Here is a 10,373-nt window from a genome sequence, read left to right as displayed (position 1 = left end):
GTGTAACTTTTTGCCACACTACATGAAGTTCAATAAAAGCCTGAGAAAGCCACTGAGGGCTCCAGGACCCTTCCTTTACCCCGTCTGCTCAGATCATAAAACCTGCTCAGTGTCCCATCCTGCCCCCACAGTTGTCTGGAGGTGACAAAGTGGGGCACAGAGTCATTCAGTGACTCCAACTTAGGATGTGAACCAACAAAGTTGAAAGAAGTTGGACTTGGGCAAACAGCTCAATTAAGATAACAACTTTGCTACTCTCAAAGTCATGACTTTCCAGATGAAACAAACCTAAAAGCCTTGTGTTTTTTGTTGTTTTTTTTTCAAATGAAATAATCTTGGAAAATAAGCATCAGTTATTGGTTTATGTTAACCTTAACATGTAAATCATCCTCAGCATGTCAATTTATTATGTAATCATTTATATCATTTTTATGCAAAAACTCCCTAATTCAATAAGTAGGACTCAGTAGTTCATTGGTTAGTCAAAGCAAAGCAAGTAATCTAAAATATACTGTATATCTTAAATATTTTACTTTAACAAATAATTTTTGATAACAGTTTAATTAGTTATTGTCTCTTCATCTAGGACTCAATACATAGATTCCTCAAGGCTTTTCCTTAGGTCTGGACTAACTTTTGGCATTTTGGACTATCTTGATTACACAAACCACATCCATAATAAATTCCAGCTCTAGTTTCTCTAAAGTAAGATGGGAATTAAAAAGACCCATTATGGGAAATGATATGATATTTGAGATTTGCTTCAAAATAGTTGTGGCAGGGAAGTGGGTGGAGTATAGCTAAAACAAGATTGGACATGTAGAGATAATTGTTGAAGCTGGGTAATGAGAATAGCATGTTACTAATATTGGACTCTCTAATTTTAGATATGCTTGAAATTTTCCACAAAATAAAGTAAAAAATGAAACATGTGAAGCAGTTTGAATGTACAATCTCCTTAATTATTTCCCCCCATCTTTTACTATTTTCTCACCTATGGCTAATTTGACAGATTTTTTTTAGCACCCTGCCTTTACTGAGTCTTACAAAGGCATTCAGCCTAGATTTCATTGAAGCAACAACGCTTTACATTCATACTTCATCAGTTTACATAATATTTATTTAAATCACATAATTACATTATTATGTACAACTGGCATAAATAGACTTGGAACAAACTCAACTAATTTTCAGTGAGCATACAACTCAAATGGTTGAAGCAGGGTGTCTGGGCAAACTAGACACTGCAAATCACACTACATTTAATCACATTACTAACCACAAGCACTTAGTGTACCTTGGCCTTCAGTTTCTGGATCTCACTGAGTGTAATTTAATCCACCAAGTTGATTAAGTAGAAGTTCACTGAAAGAGAATCTACTGTACCATTGTTGTTGTTGTTGTTGTTGTTGTGATGATGATGATGATGATGATGATGATGATGATGATGATGATGATGATGATGATGATAATGTCTGTAGTGCCAGGAAGGCATAGAGCAGGATCTCTATGATTAGAGCAGACCCGGTAAATGAGAGTTCTGGAGCCCTCCGTGGCTTTCTCAGGCTTTTATTGAGCTTTTACAGGTAGTGCAGCAACCAGGGGCACAGCAGGCAGGGCTGCAGGGCAGGTGAGGGGCGGGGGAAGGAGGACAAGAGGCCTCCAAGCCCCTGGCAAGTATTCACTCTGGGCTCTCTAGTGTTCTCTTTTCCTTTTCTCTCTCCTGTTCTCTCTCCTGCCTCTGCTTCTCTTGGCAAATATATCAATACTGCAGCCATGGCCCACAAGAGTAAACAAAACAACTAAATATAACAACGTAACAAAATGCTCGTGCTGCAATCAGACAGGGCAATCCTCATGGCTGGAGGGCAGAAAAGCCTGAAAATCATTTACCCTACAATGTCTCGCCTACATTTTTAAAACTTAACTCTGATTTAATTAATCCTTTCTCATGACCTCAAACTCGAGACAGTGAAAGACATTTCTGCTGGCCTCAAGTGATATTCTGGATTGTAATGGAGGGAGTGGGACCAATTTTTCAGCGTCTTGTATTTGGCAAATATGGAGAATGGCGATGTTAAATTTTTGTATTCTCATTATTGTTCTGCTTTCTCACGACTCTGATTGCGCACTTTATTTTTTTTTTAAGATTTATTTGTTTATGCATACAAGAACCAGGGTACAGGCCAGAGGTGCTGGATTTGAGAAGATCCACCAGAGACAGACTGGGGAACAGAACAGGCAGTTTGACGGAAGTACATGCTGAGGGGAGCAGCGGGAGAGTCAGGAGAGGTCTGCTGCGCCATGCGGGTTGCTCCCTAGCGGGCCAGGATCGAACTCTAGCTGCAGTGGCTGAGGATAGCCTCATAGGTTGTGTCTTAACCCTTGTGCCACCAGGGAGGCCCTGATTATTCACTTTAAAAAATGTTTGTTAGGTAGTTTTATGAACATTGGCTTTGGCAAGGAGGCTGATTACATTTATTAGACCTCATAGTAGCAACATCTAGGAGCTAATTAAATCAGTGATACCGGAGTATCTACCCTGAAAAACAAAGAACAAGTGTGCTACTACTCCCCCAGCTCCAAGCTTCTGCAGTCATTTGTTCAAATACCTTGAAGAAGTAAGTCAATGATCTCACCATGCAGAGTGAATACCACATTTTTTTTTTAAATGATAAAGCTATAGGGACTAAAATTCCCTCTTTCTCCTCCTCTCTCTATGACATCTCAGAAAGTTGCATCTAGAATGAACTAGTCATCCTGCCCATTGAGTTTCCTTTATCAAATTCATAACTGTGGATGTTGGAAAAGACTGATTTCCCTTTGTTTAACCACTTTACTATGACCAATTCATGAACACACAGGAACAAAGCAATTGCTACTCCATTTTCCATCTCCAGCATGCAGCAGCAGCATGCATTCTGAGTCATGCAGAGTCCACTCCAGAATGTGTGCTATAAGCTCAGAGGGGCTAATAATCAAATTAGGTTGCTAACAAATGGCAATTTATAATGCTGAAACTAATGAGAGGTCAAAGAACTAAACTCTGCAAGGAGTTTTAATTATCCTATCCTTTGTGACTCCACAAGAACATTTTTAAAGGCATACTGTCCCCAGTATTGAACTGATACTTTCAGTTTCATTAAGAATAACATAACCTATTACATAAATGGGAAGTATGCACTTTCTTTCCAAGCAAAGCAAAGATCTATAACCTTCTCTTCAGGCTTGCAAGGCAAGCTCTTTCTTGGTTTTATACCCAATTATGATGTCATTCATTCATGGAATACCTTCCTCCCCAGATCACTGATGAATGGCGAAACACAGGCCCTCTTCAAAGGAATCTCTAGATTGAATGGTATATAGGAAGAGAACTATATAACAAATCATCAGTAGATTTTTCCTTGTTTCCTGTGACATTTCAAATTTTTAATCAGTTTTCTTTTTTGTTTCTTTTTTCTTTTTTGTTTCTTTGTTTGCCACTTTGTGTTTTATGTACGTGGCAATGCTCAGGCCTTAACTGCATATTATCCTGGTGGGGATAGCTCTTCCTTCCACTGCTGCAGCTTCATGGTCTTCAGCTTCTCCTCCTGCTTGTTGAAGTGGCAGCGCCTCACATTCATTTTCTTAGGCCCAGATCCAGAGGTTTGTATTTCTTGCAAATTGTAGACTTTCCCGAGTTTCTCTTTCGAAGTCTGTTTAAGTGAGAATGCTAGAGGGCAGACTGAGGGGCACCCCAGGACCCCCAAATCTGCCTGCTCTACATGGGTTCAGTGCCACCCACTGCATCAAGACAAAAAACATACTCTAGTGCATAAGACCTTCAAAGGAAAGGAACTTTAATACAATTAGTGTGTAATAAACAAGAGAAGAAAAAGAATAGATAAAATAGTTTCCACATGAAGCAGTCAAAGTTACCCATCCCCTCATGGGTAAATGCTCAGCCAAACAGGGTTGGCCCAAAGTAGGGCCAATGAGGCTTGAAAGCTTGCCACAAGTCTAAGGAATCTTCTGGTGGGACCCATAGGAAAGGGGCAGAAGGGGCCAGGAAAATCTGGAAGAAAAAAGAGCAACATCGAAATATAAGTGAAGATAAAGACTGCCATTGTCAGCTTCCCCACGGGTCTCTCCCCCACGTCTCTGTCTCTTTCAAGTGTTTCCTTCCATGTTCCCCAAGTCCCTGATACAAGTCAAAGGCTGAGAAGCAAGCACAGCTTCTTCACACATGTCTGTGCTCCATGTGCCTCCTCCAGGTCTTCTTCTTGTCTCTTGCTTCCTTTCATTTGTAATGATATCAAACTGTTACAGGCAACCCCAATGTGAGAAGGATTGGCCTGACTGTGGCTCCTCACCTATGTGCTTAAAAGGGACTTATAATGAGACTCAATTGCAGGCACACACCAAAAGGTTAATAAAGGGTTTATTTACAAAAAGGGGAAATGAAGAAAGGCATAATTCATGAACAAAGAGGGAGAGAGACATTGGTGAATGCCTCCTACCAGTTCCACTGAGCTGGGACGCCAATAGCACACTGAAGAGGAGAAAAATCAAGCACCCCCGAGGCCCACATGTCTGGTTATATGTCAAGTCTGGCTGCTTAACTCCAACCTGAGTTCCCAGCATCCTCCCTTCGGTGGTGATGACATTTTGGGATTTTTAGTTTTTGGTGTCTTGGCTCTCTGGTCTGGGGTGGGGGTTGGGGTGGGGTCCATAAAACCTATTTGTGGAGTTTGTTCAGGACATCCTTTCGCCCCAACCACACTCTTACGAGAACACTGGAGATGGATTTGCGATCTCGGAAAGCTTGGATTTCACTGTACCACCTGTCACTTTTGTGACTGGCAGTTGGAATACTCCACTTTCTTTAGGTCATGAAGCTGTTTCAGAAGTTCATCCTTCCTCCTGCCTGGAAAGTCTATAACCTTAATCATGGCCCTGAATGCAGGAGCTGCTTCTGCTGCCTGCTTCTATGGAGTTATTTTTTTTTTTTAAACTTCTTATCTACACTACTTCTGTCACAAACATAGACACCACTACAAACCAACACACCCGCCATTTCTGCAGGTCAAATTACTCCTCATCTTTCATACCCTAACTTCTTTCTGGGCTGTTTTTGGGACTGGTTTATTTATTTGTCTGGAGGAGAGTGGCAAAATTGATTAACTAAAAAAAAAAAGAAAGTATGAACTGAATATGGAACTTCTTAGGTAAAATTTAAACAAAATAGTTGTAGAAAAGACAAATTTTGAGGCACTGGAGATGTTATCAGTAGATTGTGAACACTGCCAGTCTGGAAAGGTTTTTTTCTTCTGAGGGGTTCAACTGTCCAAAAGTAATGCCACACGCCAAGCCATTTAAGGCCCAACAATGCGTCTGGGCAAGGAGTCTTCATTTATCAACACTGTGTCAATGAAAAAGCAAATGGAACACAAGATAATTGAGTATCTATCTGTCTATCTATCTATCTATCTATCTATCTATCTATCTATCTATCTATCTATCTATCTATCTATCAATCATCAGGGCAGCAAGACACTAATCTAGACCTTTGAAAGGACTGGGTGTTGAATTAGCTGCCTAGTTCTGTCACTCACTAGCCAGGTAGTCTTGGGTAAGTTACTTTTTTTTTTCTTTCTAAGTCTCTGTATCCTCATTTGTAAAACTGGGATTACAACCAGTGAGACTGCAAGAGGCCTGGATTTAGAGTAAAACTGCCTGAGTCCAAATTCTTTGCTCCACCACTTCCTGGCAGTGTGACCTTGAGCAATTTGCTTAACCTCTCTGTGACTCAATAAAATTCTCAGGAACTCACAGGGTCATTATGAAAATTATAGAACACAAATAAAGCACTTGGTTAGGAGTTCCAAATATATAATTCATTAGTACCTACTTCAGAAGTTTGTTGGGAGAATGAAATGAAATGAGTGAAAAGCTTTTAGCTCTGTATAGAAGGTACTGGCATATAGTAAGTGTTCAATAAATGCCAGCTTTTTTATGTGTTTTCCTTCTGACTCTCCATTAGCAGCTTTTAAACTCATACAGGATTGGTTTTATATTTTTTTATGATAATATAATGTCTAGCACTGTGCTATATGCAAGTAGGAGTGACTCAACTTTAGCCGAAGGAACAAATAAACTCCTCGTGTAAAAGTAGGAACTCAAATGCCAGAACTGTGAATTCACAAGCCATGAAAAGATCGGATTTATTAAAATTTGATGGTACAGATCAAAATGATTTGAGGGCAAATTATTGTTAAAAAGGAAAATAAAGGATTCAAAATTGAAGGTCCCTAAGATTAGTACCAAATCCAACTGCAGTTTCAACCTTTTTCAGGAATGTTGTCCTAGCTGGTAACATGAGGTCAACAGAGAGCTGCGAAGGAGACTTTGCATGAAGTAGTATTTCTTTTCTTTTACTAGTAACTTAGTCCCACCCTTTTTTTGTGTGTGTGTTTTCTCAAGATTTATTTGTTTATGCATACAAGAGCTGGGGTGTAGGCCAGAGGTGTGGGGAGGTGGAAGGATACACCAGAGACAGTGTGGGAGCAGAACAGATGGATTGACTGCACACACTGCTGAGGGGAGACAGAAGAGGTCTGCTACCATGTGGGTTAGCTCCCTGCCCAGGGACAGAACTCTTTTTTGAATCTAAACACTTTCCATTTGTTACATTTTTTGTTTGTTTGTTTGGTCAATGACTTTGTATTAGCTAGTAGGTAAGGAAAGAGAATAGTGGCCTCACTTCAAAAAGGAAAAATTAATTCCCAAGAATGTAAGAAGAGAAAATGCTTGGTAAGCCAAGGTTGAACTTCCATGCATATAAGCCTCTCTGGTGAAAAAGTGATCTCTGGTGATAGTTCTCTTCCAATTACAGGCTTTCTAATGCAAATTTTCCTTAAAGTAATATTTATGCCAAAAAGGCTTATTTTAGGGCGGTGCGATCTGGTACATTTCACTTGAAAATATTGTTGAGTACAATAGATGTTCCAGTAAAAAAAAAAAAAAAAAAAAGGCAAGCAAATGATGTTACATAGTGTGAAAAGTAACATCGCTGGAGCAATATTAAAATAGGACTGGAAAAAGCCACCCCCAGAAAAAGTTGCTTTATTCACTTCTTGTTTTATCAGGTTTGGGATCTGTAGAGTGCTAACTTCCAAGTGCATATAACCATATGCGAAGTTTTGGGGGGGAGGGGAGAGCAGCATCACAATGGTGCAAGCATAAAATTTAATTGCCAGCAAAAGAGGGAGGGTAAGGCTGTCGTGCAGAGTGGGTGGAACATATCCAGAGCGTTCGTGGCATCCATATGTGTGCAGTGAGGTGAGTCCATTTCTCAAAAGGAGAGTTCCCAATGGCTCTTCTGAAAACCTGGAAAATTTCATTTAGGATTCATTTCAGGGATTCAAGATTGGCTCAACACACAAAAATCAGTCAATGGCATTGACCACATTAACAAAGATAACAAAAACAAAGATAAAAATCCCATGATCATTTAAATAGATGCTGAAAAGGCATTTGATTCAGCATTCATTTATGATAAAAACTCTCAATCAAATGGAAATAAAAGGAACATATTTCAACATAACAAAGGTCATATATGACAGATCCACAACCAACATCATATTCAACAATGTAAAACTGAAAGCAATTCCCATAAGATCAGGAATAAGACAAGAAAGTCTACAGGATTGGAAGTCCTAGTCAGGTCAGAGGAGTTAGGCAAGGAAAAAGATATAAAATTGGGAAAAAAAAGTGATGGTATCGCTAAATGCAGATCATATTATAATATACTTAGAAAATCCAGAAAACTACCCAAAAATACTAGGCATAATAAAAGAACATATTAAAGTGGCAGGATGTACAATCAATACACAAAAATCTGTTGTATTTCAATATGAAAAAAAAATTAGAAGAAAACAAAATTTAAAAAATGATCCCATTTACAATTGCACCAAAATGGATGAAACAAATGGGAGTAAATTTAACAAAGGATCTATACACTGAAAACTATGACACTGTCAAAGGAAATAAAAGAAGACATAAGGAAATGGAAATATAGCCTGTGTCCATGGTTTGGAAAAATAAACTTTGTTAAAATGGTCCTATTACTTAAAGCAATTTCACAGATTCAACACAATACCTATCAAAATCTTAATGATTTTTTTCAAGAAAATAGAACAAGTAGAAATTTGCATGGAGCCACAAAAGGCCCTGAATGGCCAAAACAGTCCCGAGAGAAAAGAAGAAAAATGAAAGTATCGGAATTTCCGAATTCAAATATGAATACGCACCAGTAGTAATCAAAATTGTATGACATTTGAGCAAAAAAAAAAAAAAAAAAAAAAAAAAGATACTGACAAATGCAATAGAATGTGGAGCCCAGAAATAAACCCAAATAAAAATGACCGTTGATCTTTGAGAGGGAAGCCAACATCATACAAGGGAAGAAGGACAGTCCCTTTAACAAATGGTGGTGTGAAAATATATAACTAGATCATTACCAAACTCCATATAGAAAAAATTAATTCAAAATGGATTAAAAATTTAGATATAAGTCCTGAAACCACAAAATGCAAAAAGAAAACAGGTGATACATTCATGGACACCAACTACATAAATGCATTTGGGGACACAACACCAACAACAAGGAAACAAAAGCAAAAATAAACAAGGGAGACAAAAGCAAAAATAAAATGGGACCACATGAAACTAAAAAAAAAAAAAAAAAAAATTGTACTTCAAAAGAAACTATCACCAAAACTAAAAGGCAACCTATGGTTTGGAAAAAATAGTATAAGCATAAAATTTAATTGCCAACAGAAGAGGGATATGCATATTACATGTCCTACATGGGTTAATTTCAAAAATATATAAATAACTTATAATACTAAACAACAACAAAAAAAAAACACAATCAAAAAATGGGCAAAAGAACTAAATAGATACTTCTCCAAAGAAGACATTCAGATGTCTACAGGCACATGAAAAAATTCTCAGCATTACCTTTTATAAGGGAAACAGTGAGGGATCACCTCACCCCTTTGAAAATTGACTATGCCAAAAAGACTACATGTCGGTCCGTCCCTCAGGCCGACGGGGTTCAGGAACACGGCGGAGGGGCTGGGGATGAAAGATGCGTACACTCACTTGGCTGGAAGCAGGAACTCTCTTTATTACTGAGAGGCAGGGATATATATATATATATATATATATATATATATATATATATATATATATATATATGAAAGTCTGCACATGCGCTTTTCTTGGCCTGCACATGCGCTTTTCTTGGCCTGCACATGCGCTTTATGTGGCCTGCACATGTGCTTTACGTGGCCTGCACATGCGCTTTACGTTGCATCAGCTTTTTTTTTTGCCTTGCGCATGCGCTTTCCATGGACCTTGCAACTTCCTGTTAAGATTGCATCAGATTTGTAGTCTCATTATTTGGCGGAAGCGGGCACTACCCCAGGTCCCTCTGTCGGCGGAAAACTGTACTGCCAAACGTTACTGACAACTACAACAACATATTTTGGTGAGGATGTGGAATAAAAGAAACTCATCCATTGTTGGTGGGCGCATAACTTGGAGCAGTCTCTGTGAAAAAGAGTATGGACATTCTGAAGAAAAATAAAAATGGAGATCCTATATGATTGAGCAATATCACTTCTAGGTATTTAGCCAAAGAATATGAAAGCACTGATGCTGAAAGATTTACGCACGCCTGTGTTCCTAGGAGCATTATTTACAATAGACACCTGAATGCCCTTTGAAAAATGACTGGATAAAGAAATTTTGGAATGTATACTGAATGGAGTTCTACTCAGCTATTCAAAAAAGATGAAATAGTACCTTTTAGGACAAAATGGATGGATCTTTAGGTTATTATACTAAGTGAAATACATCAGAAAGTGAAAAGAATTACTGAATGGTTTCACTTATTTGCATAATATAAGTAAAGAAAGCAAACTGGCAAAATACAACAAATAATAATTCTTAAACTCTGTGACAAATCTGATTACCGGAGGGGGATATAGGAGAGGAGGGAGAAGAGGATAGAGACTAAGTGACTGGATATTGGCACTGGGGATTCCGTGGAGGATGAATGAAGCATGTACACAGAGGAAGGTATAAAATTGTAATCCCAAGGTAATATAGTCTTGTAAACAATTAGCAAGTCAGTAATTGGAAAAAATATGAAATAAATTATAAAACACTAAAAGGATAAGTTAAATAAATGGATGCATTTACTAAGGGAAAAGAAAGAATGAGAAGATACTGTTTGAAAGGATAGTTAAGGACAAGTTTCACCTTCTTTTACTTTGTGACACGTTGCCTGACTGTTTTACATTGTGATTCCTCCAAGTGACTAT

The sequence above is a fragment of the Talpa europaea genome (genome assembly GCF_964194135.1).
Source record: "Talpa europaea genome assembly, chromosome: X".
Classification (NCBI taxonomy): domain Eukaryota; kingdom Metazoa; phylum Chordata; class Mammalia; order Eulipotyphla; family Talpidae; genus Talpa; species Talpa europaea.
The sequence above is the reverse complement of the archived record's forward strand: the minus strand, read 5'-3'. Positions refer to the sequence as shown.